The sequence below is a fragment of the Anopheles coluzzii genome, chromosome 3, assembly GCF_943734685.1.
Source record: "Anopheles coluzzii chromosome 3, AcolN3, whole genome shotgun sequence".
Taxonomy (NCBI): Eukaryota; Metazoa; Arthropoda; class Insecta; order Diptera; family Culicidae; genus Anopheles; species Anopheles coluzzii.
The window spans coordinates 10,143,888-10,161,450 of NC_064671.1; the positions used below are offsets into that span (position 1 = coordinate 10,143,888).

The following is a 17,563-nucleotide window of genomic DNA, read 5'->3' on the forward strand; positions in this document are numbered from 1 at the left end:
TGGATGCAAACGTTGACCAGGGTCCAGGGTTTTGATCGATCGCGAACACACCGCCATCGGATTCGGTTTGGTCCGAATCGATCGTTATCGTGTATCTGATTTGGGGTGGGCGGACGGAGGGCTTTTATTTATAGACGAAATCAATGTCATCGGTGACGTGTACGGGGTGCAGTAAACAGTAACAGTCAACTCCACGCTATCGACAGTTGGCACACCGTTGGAATGCATTCCGTTTATTGATGAGCTTTCGAACGGAGAATTGCGTGAATGTGTGTGTTTGTGTGTTAGATAAGTGTGAAGAGTTTGCTAAGCGGAAAGCCAAAACGGCAACTCATCGGCAAGGCGTAGCTCAAAGTCAGTGTCTGGACCGATTTGGAGCAATTCACTAGTGTAACCACTAGCGCGAGTAAAAGAAAAACAATCTAAAGGTTGGAAAACGCTGCAAGGGGATAAAACGCTCATAAGTGTAAAATGTAATAGCCGTTGAGTGTAAACCGATTGAGCAGAAACAGTTAGCTATCGACGGTGTTGGTCGTGATAGCGGGCCCGCGAAATTGTTCTCGCGGTTAGTACCAGCCGTTACCGTTTTAGCGTTCGTCGGCGGATGTAGGAAAACGCACACACGCTTTCAATCAACAGCGCAGTGCGATAAAACCCCCAACCACACACTTTAAGTGCACGATTAATAGCTTCACGTGAAGTAACCGCAAATGGAAGAAAAACAGGCTCTAAAATCGAGAAAATCTAACCAACTAACTGCATTATTCTGAACGTTAAAGTGTCTCATTCTGGTCCACCATAAAGGGGGCGGGGAGTATTACCACAGGGAAGCAAACAATGGAGGTGGCGAGATTTGACGCACCCCGACCGTAACACAACCCAGGTGCCAGGTAGCTCTGGCTGCTCCAAAATGCGCCCGTTAATTCGTTAATATGTGCTGTTTTTCTTTTCTTCACCTCCGTGATTCCTTTCAACAGCCCTGTCCGATAACCATCTGTGGTCGGTTTTTGGGAAATATTTAAGGGGTACAGTTATCTCTCCGCATCGCCCTGCTATGATCGATTGGTTTGCGATCGATCGGATTGCTTTGATAGGTGAGAGGCTTCAGAGATATACACACTACAACAGAGGGGGGAAAAGAAACATGCCACACAAAACATGGCCATCGAGAGAACGGGGCTCTAATTGATTGCAGGCCCCATTGTGGGTAAGATGAATCGTGAGAAGAGACTGTGGCCACCGTAACAGATGAAAAAGTGACGGATTGCAATTGATTGTTTGGTGTGCTGGTTGGTATAGTGTGTTTGGAAAATAGGTTGCGTCACGAGTGCACTAGTCTTGAGTGTTTTTGTTCGCAAAATACCTTGATGAAGTATAAGAACACGCTTTTTCTGCGTTAGAGACTGCAGGCTGTCGCTGTAGGAAATAATTGTTTAATTCCTCCTGCTGTGTGGGATGGATTTATCGGATCGATGGTGACGATTCCATCTGTCCTTCTAGTTCTCGATCACGAATGCAAATCCCCATGGTGCTGGTGTGATCTAAAAATGGTCTCATGCTCTTAGTGATGATGTACGATTTGACGCGTAATGAACTGCCAGGGGTGGTTTGATACGTTGGTGGTTCCAAATACCCCAATGGCGCTGACGTTCACACTCCGATTGACCGTCCAAGGAGCTGAAGAGATGAAATGTGTGATTTACGCGAGTGGGAATGGAGATTTAATCCGGTAGCAGGCTCTTACGACTTCATTTGCCCACCTTAAAGACCTCCTTTTTTGCTGCTGCCAATTAAACGCCAGTCGCTACCACTGTTCGATCGCCTTGACACGAGGAATTAATTTGTACAGGGATTTACATTTTTAAGAAAACCGTTTACAGGCCTAGACAGCTTCTTTGCTATTTCAGATCACAGCTAGAAGATAACTGTCGGCTCGGCTACATTTTGTGCTGGAGGACGAAACGAAACGATCAATCTGGTGTGAAATTCGAAACACTTTGTTTGTGTCAAAAGGTCGTTTACTAACAAGGTGCTAACAAGATCGTCTACCCAGTGTCACTTGTAGCATGATCGCTTCCTAGCAGCACATCTTCAGACGCGATGCCATTTGCCGAAATGTAAAACAGTGCGCCACAAACCACTTCCGTACTCGATCTCGCGGCCTTCGCGATGATCCACTTCAATGGCACACGCTTGATCGCATTTCGGATGCCACTTTACTCCACTTTCGAAATTCGAACTCAATCATGGTCAAGGTGTGTGGCTGCCTCGGCGGCGGTGGTGGTGGTGATCCACAAATGCACAACACAACCACTAGGCAAACAGAAGAAAGAAAAAAACGCTAACAACTGGCCATTGAACTGACGCGCGGGTGCTGGTGGGCGCCTTTACCCAACCATATCCGTTCGATATATACTGAATACCGATTCGGCGCGGGTTTATAGTGGCACCTTCTCGTAACTCAGTCAAGTTCAGCAACGATCATGCGCATCATCGCACACAGCGCCATAAAGAGCACCCCTCCCCCTGAAAGAATGGATCGGGGTGAGCTAGTTTTCGCCCAACTCACCCATCGTGGTTTGTTTGATTTGTTTGTTTAGGTACGATCAACTGATCTTCTCGATACGGGCCTGATCGTGGCATCCCAGCACCCCGATGTGTAGTGCACGCGGGTGTCGAATGAATTGGGTTAGGTTTAATGCTTAGTTAGTTTGGTTTCCGTTTCGTTTTCCGAAGTTGCGCTTCCGATTTGCTTCCAGTTGGAACTTGCACCTCCATTAGGTGCGCAATGCATGAGAAGCAATCTATCTTTACCGCACGGGGAAATGAAGTTTCTTGTGTTGGGCGAAAGTTGAACGAATTGTGTGTAATTCACTGACACATTTGTTTTTCTATTGTGTGTGCATTTCCCTCCGTTTTGGGAAGTATGATGTTCTGTGTAGCGAATGAAGCGAGCACGTTCGGTGATCGATCGGTAGCATTAATCCTGGTCACGGCACCAGACATTATTCGCTTCAATAACGACGTTCTCAAGCCATCAGCAAACAGCGCTTGATTCTCGATAATTAGTTAAGTACCTTCGAACGTACATGGTCGTCGTAAGGTCTCATTGGTTTGGCCACTTTCCAATAAACTCCCTCTACCAGCCAGGTGTTGCAGCTCCCGCTGGGAGAAAACGTGTCTTTCACACCAATCATTCCCCGACTTGCGACTAATTTCAACGCACGCACTCACCTTCGTACAATGTTAGCTCATTGGCAGCTAAGTGGTCACCGTGAAGTTTTGCTATGTATCTATTCTTTCACCCGAGCACTCGCAACTTCCGCTCTTTCACCCGACACGGGAGAAGGGTTTGCTGGCGCGCATCATCTTCACTCCCCTCCGTTACCCACGACCTTATACTTGTCCGCATATCCGCATTTTGACGCCGTTCACATCCGCAATTGTACGCCCGATTGTACGCTAATGGAGATCACTACAAGATACACACACCGACTGTGCGGCGCACGCTGCGAAAGTGGTAGTCTGTCATTGAGTCTCGGTCTCTTGCCGAGGGTACCCCTGCGAGTGGAAGCTCCTCTCGTTCAATGGAGAAGAGCTGTGGTGCTCCGAAAACCAATTAATCTTTACCGTGATTGAGCTCGCGGTCGGATGCGGTCGTTTGGTGCGTGTTTTTCGGAGATTGAAGCGCAGTAGACGACGAACCCTACGAGCCCACTTAATGGTGCGCAATCTGCCTACGGATGACCCTCATTACGGGGATCCGTATGCATGGAAGTGTCCGCCGAAGAGCGGATGTGTTAATTGGACAGCCATAACCATTTGCTGGGCAAGTCTTATTTCATCCCCTCCGGTCCTATCCCTCGGAAAATAAAAGATGAGATTTGCCTCCGCGCGCAGGGAGTCCTTGATTGAAGTTTTCTCCTGAAAAGTAACGAAGGTTGCGTTTGTGTGTTCAAATGTCTGCTCATTTGGTTCATGTGTAATGTTGCCTAACTACACGTACCGTTGAGTTTTCAGAAATCATTACATGACACTGTCTTCACAGGCACATCGTGTTCTAGAATGCATGAAAAAAACGGTACTACTGCGTATGATTTGAACCTAGACGATCTTTCCTTACCTGCCATTGTGGGCAGGTCCACTAGACTATTTCGAGCGGTGGTTCTTGTTAATGGACCCGCAGGCCACCAACACTCCAGTGTCCAGATAAGCCCTAGATTGCGCAATCGACGCTCTTCCTCCGCGCTTCGAAAGAAAGCACACTCAATTCGGGCAATTAAGGAAGTGGACATAACTGTCCACTGGTCGTTTGTTTCCCCCCCCCCCCGTTTTTCCGCCTTGTGTGACACGGCACGATGCAGGAAGCTCGCGCTGCGTCGGTAGAAATTATGAGCTCCAAAATAATAATTATTCGCTATTACCTGGTACCGGTGAAATGGATGTCCCAGAGGCAGCGTCAACGCAAAACGTTTTATTTTTATTGCTAACGGTGGCTTTGAGGTTTTTTCCTCTCTTGTTGGGGTCTTGCTGTAGGCCTCATCATAGTTCTGTCAATGGTTTTTTTGGGGGGAACTTTATTTGATTAAAGTCTACGTGTGCCCTTTTTTGTCTGTTGGAAGCCATCTGAGGTTTAAACATGACGTTCTACGCAAGGTTCATCTCAATTTCTGGGTTTTTTTTTGTGTGGTTAGCCTGCTTGGCTACTCTAATGCGACGGGTGATGATTATTTCCGCCCAGTACCCTGCCCGTTACTTGGCTTAGGAGGTTGATAATGATGGAGCGCTGGTGGTCGCGTTAAGTGGCATTTGTCCTCCGCGAAAGTTGCTGCAGTGATGTGATGTTGTTCAGTATCTGCAAGACATTGCAGCAAGACGTGTTTCGTCCGCGCATCACCATCATCATCTGTGTTATGTGTAATGTGGTAAAAAATGACAAACATGAGTCTCATTGTCGTCCACTACTTTCGCTGGTCGCTTAGTCGCTACGTACTTAATGACTTAATCGATCGAGAGGGGTTAAATTGCGCGGGTTTTCGAGGAGAGTTTTCGTTTCACACAGAATAGAAATTGTGTTACAAGATATGTACAACATCATTCAACTTTAGTACAAGGAAAATTCCACATGCCTTCACACGAACAGACAGAATTTCTCTGACTACCCCTGGCTAGCCTCTGCGGTATGTCAAACCATTTTATCGACCATCCCCAATGTTCCTAGTGCAAACGTTACACTTCACCGAGACAATCGAAAGTGACAGAGCTTTGTGCCTCGTAAACCAACCGCGCGCACATACAATCTTGCAACTGCGTACGATTTAGAGGCTATCGAATGGACGACTTCAAACGACACGATGCGTACCCAACAATGTTTCATCGATTGATGATGTCCACGGCAAGACGTATCGACGCTGCCATCCCCATCATGGGCTGCCACGGGTTTGGACGTAAACATGTCGTTTCTTTTCTGGGTTAATTCCACCAGTGTCCACAGATCAAGTTTCACCTTTTTCCGAGCGCGACACGTATGTGAGCGCTCCGGCCAAAACGAAGGCGCCACCGGTAGGAACTTTCGTCTGAAGTCCAAGTGATAGACGTTGGTAACACAAGAAGGCTCTCGCTCTCTCTCTCTCTCTCTCTCTCTCTGTCTCTCTCTCTCTCTCTCTTTCTCGCTCTCTATCTATTCTTGGAGAGGGCTTTTTTGGAAGCAGAAAAAAGTGGATTATTCCTTAATTGGAGCAGGCATTGGTTGGTGACCTACTGTCCTGCTGGTTTTGCCGATTTTGTTGGTGGGTTGGTGGCCGTTTCATCGCTTCTATGGGTCGCCCTTTTCGAGAATAGCATAAGGTCGGCCAGCGTAGGATGTTGAGAGTTTTGCTGCACAGACGATTCTATTCTGTCCCTTGTGGCTTGAACGTGACTGCATCCGTGGGTGCATAGGGCATAATCAAACAAGTTTGCGATGACGTGATGGCTGGCAGGCTTGATAGCTGACAGAGAGGTGATGTCAGAAGGTGGATATTCTAAGGAGTTTCATAACGTTCGCCGTTATAATGACTTCCAAGATCACTCCATTATTTTACGAAGATGAATGAATTCTTCTTTCCATCCTCAAAGACGACACCTCCGACGGACCGTGCAGAGGTACACATTCAATATTGACTTATTTGAATAACTGCTCGCAAAGTATATTGACAAGCCCTCTCTTTTGTCACGATTTGTATTTGAAATTGCAATAGAGAGGGGAAGAGAAAGAAAATACTAATATACTGCCGACCAATCATTAAGCCCATAAATATACATTCCACCATGCACGATGCTGCCATCTTCGCAAGAATCGCACATTGTTGCAATAACACAAATCATCGCCCCTCGACGATCTTCCCACAATCATTACTGTCCGCCAGTGGTGCTTCGCACCTTCCATCCTTTTGCAGCTACAGCAGCAGCACTGCGTTTAATCACACCTTTCACCCAACCCGATCATTATCGTCTTGTTGTGCGTAAAGTTTTCACTTTCCGGAATCTGCCACACCACTCCCGGCCCCCCCGGTGGCGAACTGCCCATCCCCATTTCTCCCCCAACCCAACGGTTGTGTTCCGCAAATCAAAGCGCGGTCGGTGACGGAATTGGTTGATCGGCCAAATATCAGTCGCCCGTATGCCGCCACCCATTTTTCATAACCCATAAATTACCGGTACATAATTTCATCAAACTGAGCGCTCCTCATGGTGGGTGGGAGTGGGAAGGGAGGGGAGTTATTTATTCGTCATTTTGTACAGCCAGGCTGTAGAAGGTGAGCAGTAAGGAGGTGGTGCTTACATTCCAACGCGTTTTGCGCGACGAAGCCAATCTCATGCAGGTTTATTGTTTTTTTCTGCTTCTCTTTTCCTTGCTTTTTGCGATTCCCTCCGGTCGCTGTTGTTAACCCGATGATGTATGATTTTCTTCGCAGCGGCGGGAACGTTGTTTTTGCTGTCGCTGAAGTCATCACGGCACGGCGCTATATCGTCATTCAAGCGCGCGGTGTAGAGATGTCTCATTAGACCAGGCGACGGGGCAGCATGCCGCATGCATGCCGAAAACCTGAAAGGCCCTAATGTCGAAGGCATCAGCATCATCTTTGTCTCATCTTTATTCAGGGCAGGAGAGGAGAAACGCACACACGAGCAGCAACAACCACCGCGTTCCTTCATAGTTAATGAATATCCCAACAGTCTCTTACGCGCTCGGCCTCTCTCTCTCTCTAGAGACACAGTACGCAAACAGTGTCTATGTGTGTTTGCCTTCTTCCCTTTTTATTAGCTACCACCTGGAGGAGTGCGAAAGGGTCGAACCCCGGTGCATGCTGGCCGTGCTGTTTGCCTGTCGACGGCATTGATGAACACATTAGAAATGATTATGAAGTTATTCAAACGCGACCTGCACCGTGTGGACGTGTCGTGAATTGTGACGGGACGTCTGACGTCCGGCGGCACTTTGCAACTGGGTGGTGATGGGCCGTGGGTTTGTTTGTGCCGGCTTGAGTTGTTTTTCCCTTCGGCTATGTTTACTTCAATCCCAGGGAGTGTGTGTGTCTTCCATTGAAATATTGTGAAAATATTTTGCAAGCAATGCGACGATTAAGTGACCCAAGGAGGGAGAGTTTGAGGACTGGAAGGAAAGGGGACAAGATCAACGAAAGCATTGCCTTTTATGCCTCCCTGCTTGCCGTTTGCTCTCTTCCTGCTCACCATGTCGACTTCCGATTGAAAAGCAATCACTCAAGGGAAAAAAGGTTCGAGACCACTTTCGCCTGAGCGGTTCGAGTCGCTGGCCGCTCCTCCTTAAGTGATATTACCGTGGCTTGCTACATATTTACATAATCTCTGCTAGCTCCAGAAGCATGATTGATCGAACCCGTGCCGTCGCACCGGAAGCAATATCTATTTGGTAGCCGCCCCGCGTGTTTGCCTTTGCGTGTTGCGTGAGCTTAAGATGAAGCTTGTTACACTCTGCCCGCCGGAAAGGACCGGGAGGACCCGTTTAGCAATCAACGACACCGGACCACACCCAGTCAGCACGCTTATCGGAGAGCGAAATTATGATTTTCTTTACCCGCACTGGCCACAACCACCTAGTTTGTTGCCGAGAGACCGGTCGCGGTAGAAGGCACCCGGCCCGGCCAGTCCACCAGAGCTTAGGGCGGCTTTTTATTCTTTGAAGACCACCGGCGATGCTTGAAGAGTGACGTTTCATTACCGCTTCCGTGATCCAGCGCACCTGTTTATGCACCCCGGCCATGGGCGTCGTTCTCGCCACTAACGTTACATTTGCACAAAATTGCAAATGAAGGCGAGCGAGCCGCCCCGATGCCGCCCTTTTAATCGTGCGGCAGGTCCGCCTCGAAACCGCGCCACCGCAGCTCGTGATGCTTTGCTGAAAACTTTGTTGTTCCCATTTGCTAATGTTTGTCGAACGTCGTCGGCGGCGGCATTGTTAAAAGCAGATGCCCATTACATACCTTCTTCGCTGCCCGCCTAGGCCGGTCACATTCTCTGTATCGGTTGCTGTACTGCGAAACTATGCTAAACGTGCACGATGTGCTGCGAGCGAACCATCTTCGCTGGAGCCACTTAAAAACAATAGAAACATCCCGGTGTTGGTGATGGGGAATGAACAACATAAAAAGCTCTCACCATTTTGCCTGCACCATTTAATTCACCAACAACACCCGTCGGTGGTTCGATTTCCGCCCAACGCCAAACACCGGTGGCCAATATTTATGCTTATGTTTGGAGCTGGGGCTGTTTGCACTGGCTTAAAGCAACTCTATTCGGAGGGAAATCTTACCTACGCCCCATACGAAGTTTCAATTCCCATTGTTTGCTCACACGGAAGTGCGCCGAAGTACGGGTCTGGGGGGATGTGTGTGCGAAGGTTCGTCGCTTGCCGATCGCACAAATCTTTCGTACCGATCGCGCTAGATTTTTGCTGCCAGTGGGATCGTTTCGCCCTGCCGTCATCACTTTCGTTGAAGAAGACCCGGCGAAAGCGAGACAAGAGACGCCGATCGTCACCACTAAGTGGACCGATCATGGCTAATGAAGAGGTGATTCCGAACGATTCCTCCTCAACTGTAGCCGCTTTGCATCGCACGCTGGGAGACGGCCGTGATGGCAGATGGCGTCACAGCTTGTTCCGTGTGCCAAATTGTGCTTCGCTGGCGTACTTTTATTTTTAGGTCGGGATTTGTAGCTGATTGATGCTGACGGTTAGAAAGTGAGCTTTGCTGTGTGAATTGTGTTGCGGTTCACTCCATACCTAAAAGGAGTGTGCTTTTTTTGGGTTCACTTCATAAAGCTATCGTTTAAATAGGTTAAAAACATTTACCTCTGCTCGCTCTGTGTTAATCAATCCGAAGCAAATGTGAACGGTATTCGAGCACCACTCGATGAGAAGGTGGCTTTTACATAACGTCCAGAATCGATTTTACTGACCAACCAGCGCGGTCAGCAATCGCTTTAACCTTAACCGGCTATCAATTGCAGTTGTAAGCGATGCATTTTACGACCGATGCCAGCGCCGCGCGATAGGCAAATAAAGTTTCGCATCGAATCACATGCCGACAACTTATGGCAGTTGGATGGACCGCCTGTCGAGCTCCAAATTCCAACATGGGCTAATCTGCCGCCGCACACGAATTTCTGGGTCCTCGCGTATGCCCTACTGCCCCGTGCGTTCCCATCGTTAATCATCCGATCCGAACGGCCGCGGCGGTGGTGAAGAACGTGGCCTCCGACCTGCTTAAGCGGCGTGTCGTCGTCGTTCCGAGCAGCGGCAGCCGCTTACGCAACGAAACCGTTCAAACGAAAGCGAAACACTAACCGCGGTGGTCAAGCTCGATTTGATTACGCCGTTGGCGTGGAAAGGGGGGAGCAGCAGTCCAGCAGCCCAGGTTAGGAAACTGTGCACTCGCAGCCGCTGTAACGGATCTGCCAGCCGAACTGGTTCTGGCTTCCCTTTTACAGCGAGCGCTGCCTAAGCAAGCAATGTGTAGGGCGAAACGTAACGCGTAAGTTCCTCTGGAACACTGGCTCGTTGCCAACTTGAGACACCAAACCGGGCGTCTAATGAAAAGCGAATTCGTCTAGGTTGGCTGGTGACAGTGGTGGCACGCAAAACAACATATACACTCACTGCGACCTGCAAAAGCCCTCGTTCGTGGCGATGTTTCGTGTAAGTGCAGCGCGTGCAAGAAAAACCGGGGCCACATGATTGCGCATAATGGGCAGTTTGTTTATCTGCGCGCGAGGTTGCTGCGGCGTGTCGCGTGCACTGTTGGCGGGACCCGTGGTTGCAGCATCAGCATCGGTGGTTCATCTTCTCCAGCCTCCATCAACTTGTCACCGGCAAATTGTTGTACAAATTTAGTGTGCGTTTTTTTTGCTTTTCTCGCTTTAGGACACTGCAGTGATTGCATCACCGAAAGAGGGTCGTGTGACACCCAGCCGGAGCAGTCCGTGGTGAAGGCAAACAGCACCGCGCAGCGCATGTATGGAGCGACGCTTTTCGTGCGGATCCGGATAGTATGAATGTAAGTGGTAGTGTTTTGGAGCGATATTTTATTATTTTACTTCTAGCAGCGACTTCTAAGCGACTAACCTCAGAGTAGTCATCCATCTAAATCCTAAAATGCATTACAAGCAGACTCATGCAACTCACGTGCATCGCCTAAAATGGTCCCGTCAGCTTTGAAGTGACACCGCACGAGCATGACGGCTTAAACCACCCACCTACCCCATTACCCAGCGGGAATAGGGCTAGCACGGCTGTCTGCCCGACAGGATAATTGAAATGTTTAGTAACAACAGAGATAGCGCTTTAATGGAAGGTGGCCGCGCACCGACGCCTACACCTTTGGCTTTGGCAAAAACGGCACCCTTCTCTGGCGGTCTGCCTTACGGCCGAAGTTGCAGGTAGCTGCAAGCAACATACAAACGGGTCAAAGGCTCAAAATCCTTCCTTAGACAGCTCCGTTTTCCTTGTTTTATAGTGTCTGCCGGTGGTTTTCGAAGTTTGTCTCGGGGACGCCGTGGTGCGATAATCGGATCCTCGGGGGTCCATGTCTAGGGTCTACCAGTGCGAACGGGAAATAAATTGTCCATTAGGAAGTTACTTATCGGAATTGGACGTACATTATCGAGGCGAGCGGGCGTACAGTTTTCTTCCCTTTCAGATCACGTTCCCGTCTGCGACGTGCCGGACGATGTGTTAGAATTCCTCGAAGCGATAATGTACCCTCGAAACGAATATCCCTCAAAAGATATCCCTTGGGTTCTTGGGCGGTGTATTGGAATGTAGCACGAACGCACACTGATTGATCTTTTACTGTCTCAATTGTGTTCTATGCATTTTCCACTCGTTGGAAACGGTTTTAAATACCACCGGGCGAAATATCTTGTCCGTAGAGAACATAACATCTGAGGCACGTTTTGTGGTGACGGCGAGGGGTGGTAAGTTTTCCGAAACACAAGGCGATTAATATTCATGCGAACAAACATAAGACCCGCCAGCGAGCTTGTTTACAACACCACCGCAACCCCGACAATGCCGCACGATGTTTAACATACATTCCTCGATCATGCTCGCACACCACCACCCTCGCTAACTCCCAAAAGCACCCCACACTGGCACTGGCAAACACACACACACACACACACAAAAGAGTGTATGTTTGTCTATTTAAGTTTGTCCCGTTTCGAAACACGCTGCACCGGACCAGAAAGGGGGTGGTTGAATGCTTGCGTCACCTTCCCCCGCTCTACGTACTGTCAGATGGTACGGTGCAGACATGCACTCGGCTTTACGGTTGGAATTTAATCGCATTTTTTCGAATGACAATATCTCAGCCCTAGCGCTGTGTGGAACTGTCTGTTTCCTTTTCTGTCAGCCGTTGGGAAGAGGGTTGGGAAGAGGTAAAGACTTTTCGGACCCCGGCGTTCATTCTATGGCCTTTATGTTCTGATCTCATCAGGTGTCCGACCAGCCTGAACCGGTCTGCCTTGTGAAGGTGAACATTCGATGTCGATTAATAAAGGAATAAAAGAATGCAATGCGCGGTCTGCAGTGTGCTGTTGCTACACGTGTGCGGTTTGAGCCACAAAAAATCAATCAATTTACCGTTCAGCGAAGAGAGCATTAGAACGTGTTGAAAGAGTTCAACTGTTCGGTATTTGAAAAAATGAATCAAAAGTGAATTGATAATTAACAAAAAATCAATAAAAAAATAAATGATTATTACCTTTTACCTTTTATACCGTTAAAAGGGGTACGCATGAAGCATTTCCCTCATTTCAATCCTTCACTATGGTTATTAAATTGTGTGAGAATCATTCCCTTTTTGTTCTGTTCTCGCGGTGCAAGAAATTGATCGTAAAGATTTGCTGGTTTTTTTTACTACATGGATCAATAAAAGAATACTACCACTTCAATAGTAAAACAAAAACCTCCCAAAACAACAATGGAACACTATCATAACCGTGCACGTTTATCGCTTGTTAATGCATTATGCTTTGCATAATTATCAAACACCACCTTCTTCCACTTTCTTTCTCCACCATCTACACGTGCGCAAGACATGACAAGACAGGTGTCTTCCCGGGACGCGTGCACCAACCGCGTGCTTGCTGCTTTGGTTGGAAATTAATTTGGCATTTAATTTTTCATGAGCTCATGAATGATTCAACCTCCGATGGGGTAGTACGCACTCCCACCGCACCGGGGGTTTGCACTTTTGCGTGAGTTTAATTTCTTTTTGCGCCTAAACGCTCATCGTTGAAAAGGCAGGCTGATAGGGTGTGAGGGTGGTGATCGTCACCTCATTTTTTAGGTTCTTTTTAAGGGTGGAGTTTACATTCCTTTAAACATTGCCCAATTAGGTTACGAAAGGCAATGAACATTTATGTTATTTTCTCTTAGTCTTATGGTACAGCTTGAAGTAACGCACAAAACGATGTCACATTCGGGTGATCGTTCAACACGCTCTCTGTCATCGGTGTCTTCATTTTTTTCGGTTTTCATTTTGGCTACGTACCGTCATGCGACACTGCCCAACTGACCAAGTTTCCCACCGTTTACGTGCTCGGGCGAGTGTAACGCCCGGTGTAATGGGGCACCGGAACGCCAAGGTAGTACCAGCGGCAAAAGAGAAAAAAAATTAGGGCCCACCAAAAAAGACAGTAAGGCCATGGTGATGATTAAAAATGAAAAAAAAAATGATGGTGCACACGATGTGTGCGCATAAATCGTTTACTGCCTTGCGCTCATTGCGGCGACGCGGTCAGGTTCACAGAGCCGCCGCTGTACATGCTTCCAGTAAAGCACACGCAAGTTAAAGGTCACCTGGGGGGGGACAATATATTTTGCAACCACCCTAGGGCCCCCTTGTGATGAGCTGTGAGCTGGACTGTGATAAACATCTAATGTTGCTCTGTTTTTTTTTCTGGAGCAGATTGATTTGTTGCAACGCTGTGCTTGTGGTGCAATTTATTCTTGTGAAATATTGACTACCTTCTGTGGGAAAGTTCGACCCAAAAGAAATAAACATATTCAACGGCTCCATACGACACTGTAGCGGGACTCATATGTGTGCTTCCAGAGACGAAACTCGTAAAAACAAAAAAACCGGATGCTTTTAATGTGATGCTCCGAACATGATCCTACCTTTGCTGGGGAGAACTCGGAAGAGGATCCTCTCGCCGGTGCAACAACAGATGACAACCGTGGCTCAAGCAACAGAAAGGCAAACAAAAACAAAACACACACACAAAAGTGAAATCAAAACAGATCCAATTTGAGGCGCACAAATAAAAAAATGGCCAAGTGGTGCAATTTTCTGCTTGTAAAAAATATGATTCAACATCCTTTTCCTTGAAGTTCCCATGCTTTTGGAGAGATTGGACATTGAGACAGGGCTGTATTTTTTTTATTGAAATCCTCATATAAGGATGCTTCCACGAGATTTTCTTGCCTGCTGACTTTAGTGGGGAAGCCAGATTGCTCTTTTTTTTTGCTGTGTGTTCTACACACTGAAGCTGCCACCATTCACATATCGCACCATCTGGACCGGATGGAGGGTAGCCTTTCGGGGATGTAAACCATGGCGACGGCCACTTTTGCGTCGACCCGTTTCGCAAACCGACGGAAGCGAAATAAGATGTGGATAATTAATAAAAGAAGCCAAACGGCCCAAAACGGTTGCTGGCCCGTTTTTGTGCTTCTTCTTTTTTGCTATTTAAACGGTTATGGATCGCTTATGGATCTACTGCGCAAAGGGTGGTGTTTGCACCGTTTTCTTATGATTGAAATTGCATGCTCGGTTGGGCGGTGCTGCTGTTCCAGTTTTCCAGTACTCACCCAAACTAAACCATCCCATCGCGGGTTTTTTTTTTATTTTTTGTAGGACGGATTCTTCTCGCAAGAGAAACCCGCTCTAGCAAGCAAATAAAATAATAGACACTGGTTGGTGCAAACACAACCAAAACACACGAAAAAAAACCTCTCGGAGGAAGTTTGCAAAACCGTTCCCTAAAAGCTCATAACGCACCCGAGAGAGAGAGGGTAAACACCCGGTCTGTAGTGAAGAAAACAAAAAAAGACAGCAAAGACCCAAAAGTGCTTTGTTCCGCAAAACGAGAGTGAAATACAAGGGTGAGAAAACGGAAGCACTAATGAAGCACGTTAAGAGGGAGAGCACAACGTAAAGTCTGAAGAAAGGCTTTGGATTAAACCAACCGTGCAGAATTGGATCGTGCTTTTGTTGGTGAGTGCGATCAGTTTCCATCTTCAAAAGGGTTAGGGTAATTAGATCTCGTCTGGTAGGATAAGAAACGAGCCAGAGTGGACAGAATGGTTTAAGAAGTGGACCGAATGCGTCACGAACAGGATGACACATGTTGCTACACGATCTGTTGAGTGAGTCAGGTGCTTGGTTTCTTTGTTGGAGTTGCAAAATAGCTTTGACGTCAAATTACCAATAGTTGAAATTTGTTCTTGTTCAGCGTCGGACTTGAGCTCGACTCATATCTTCATGTATTTTTTGCTTTTTGAGGGTTTTTTATCTTAAAATTGCCGACGAGGCTCCAATGTATGGAGTTTGCTCATGATGGAAGTTCTTCAATATTGATTTCAAACAAATTCCGACCTCTTTTGGATGAAGTTGATTGAATAAAATTAATCAATTCTTGCATGGAATCCGAAATAGGTCATTGATTGTTAATTCTTCCATTTTCAAATTCTATTGTAAGCACCCCGGTGTTGCCCAATTTTACATTCTATTACAACCCTCTGTGCCCTTGAGCACACCTAGACCCGACTACACCCAGACCTAGCCTTAAAAAAGGTCTGGTCTTCGCTATTGATGCCCACAAAAGCATCACAAACATCCATTACCTTTGAGCACAAGTGTAATGACAAAGCTAATATTGCGTTTCTCTCTCTCTCCCTGAGCCACCAGTTTCAGCGCGCGTTTTGCACGCAGTTCTCCCCCTATGCCTTCCTTTTCGAGGCTATGAGCTACTTCGGCACCGAGTACCACCGAACCCCATGCATCCCAGCTTGCGGTCTGTCCGGCGAGGATGTTCCCCTAGAATGGGGTCGTTTAGGAGCCAACTGAAACCTTCCTTTTCCCCCCTGTGGGGACAAGTAATTGGATAGCAATTTGCCTCCATTTTCTAGCACAAGCATTGAGGAACTAGAAAAATTACAAAAAAAAGAAGATCTTAAAACTTCCTCCTTTCCAAGACTGGTGCTGGTGCGAGTGATGTGATTACTTTTCTAATCTTTCAGTCTCATCTTCAATTTTCTCGTACGGCTTCATCGTACACACCATTTGAAGGGTGCATTGGAAGGCTTTTGTGTTGCTTCTCTTTGCTTCTTTGATTTCTTCAAAAAATGATCGCCCGCGTATTGAACAAAACCGTTTAATGGCTGCTTACGGCGATCATGAGCAGAACAGCCGAGCTCTTCCAAATTTCGTCGTGAAAGGCACGCATCCAACCAACCCAACCTTACTCGGGGCCAACAAATATGTAAACTATTACAACGCCGCCACCGCACGCCTCACTTATGATTGATGCATTTATGCTTCGGGTGAGGCTGCTGCTGCTGCTGCTGCCGTGCATGGAAATTCCACTGCCCATCGCCAGACGCAATAATTACCCCGGTACAAATCATGCGGAGATAAATCGTTTACTGTGGCCACTGTAGTGTGTGTGGATGTGTTTGAGAGTGCGTGGAGGGAAAGGTCAGCTACAATTATGGTGTGCGTGGTGGGACGAAGATGCCACAACCAGCCCCTACAAAACTGTCCCGAAACGAGGCGCGCATATGGTGGGAGACGAACTCGGATGCTTCACGTGGCATTTCGTCAGCTTCTGCAGTTACTAAATCTGTTTTACTGCCTCCGATGCCCTCAGGTGCTCGATGGTCGATGGCCTTAATCGTACTTGGGCAGTCAATCCACGCCGAGTGGACATCGCGTTCAGCGGGGCTGCAGATAATCCTACAGTTTACAGGTTGAAGGTACCCTCGAGATGATACTTTGTTGTGTGGGCAATCTTTATTTGTGGGTTGCTTAGGGTAAGGTTTATCGGTATTTAGAAGCTCATAATCGCTAGCTAGACTAAACCACAGTTAAAAGACGCATTTTATTGAAGAATATGGCAAGTTTATGGGTTCATTTGAATAACTCTATCAGCGTCAATGTCAAAGCAAGAATAAAATACTTCATCGTTTCTAATCCATGCTCAAGGATAATCTATTACACAATCAATGTAAAACAACAATGTTTTGTGTAAAATGTAGCCGCTCGTTACGACACCCCGGACACAGTGCCAAAACAATTGAAACAGGCGTTCCGTTTCCCCTCCGCCTTAATTGTTTTTTAATTCACTGCAACGCATGACGGAACACCGAACATCGCTCATTTTGATGAAAGGAAAAACGAGTGAACATAATACATTCATTAGACGCTTCACAATTTTCACGGGAAGTTTATCATTGACCGTAACGACACCGGCACGCCGTCGCGAAGACGCACCTTTACTTTCATCGTTTTCTCCCGCTTGTTGTCTAATTCAATTTATGGGTGTTAATTGCGATGCTATTTTCCATCCTCGCACCAACCGTTTTCGGTCGGTTGCGTATCAAGTGGGATCAAACACCACCAACGCTGCGGAGATCATTATCAGACAGACGCGTTTAGTGACGCTTTTCAGCCCTCTTTTCTTCCTTCACATGGATCTGTTCTCAACGGTGGCCTGTGAATAACTACGTCAAAGCCGACCTAGAAGCTCGATTGGAATGTTCCACCATCAAGGGGGTATCGGGTAGCGCACGGCTCACGAAAACGTGCATCCCACGATTCGCTGCAAGCACGATGCAACACAGCCTAACGCTTGAGCCTGTTTGATGAGGACCAATTTTCAAATTACCAAACCGCACGCGCACCTTCCTAATTCCCCGTTCATCCCAACATCAGACGCTGCCCTTCAGATGCTGAGATGTGAGAACGGATCGCTG

At 47.4% G+C, this 17,563-nt stretch overlaps 1 protein-coding gene across 2 annotated transcripts in view; it reads left to right on the plus strand.

Annotated features, from left to right (window-relative positions):
- LOC120956824 (streptococcal hemagglutinin-like) overlaps nucleotides 1–17,563 on the plus strand; it is a 65,913-nt gene that overhangs the window by 26,259 nt on the left and 22,091 nt on the right. For both annotated transcript variants that reach the window (XM_040378576.2, XM_040378578.2), the window contains exon 3: nucleotides 10,445–10,577. The gene's annotated coding sequence lies outside the window, so the exon portion shown is untranslated. The remainder of the gene's footprint in view (nucleotides 1–10,444; nucleotides 10,578–17,563) is intronic.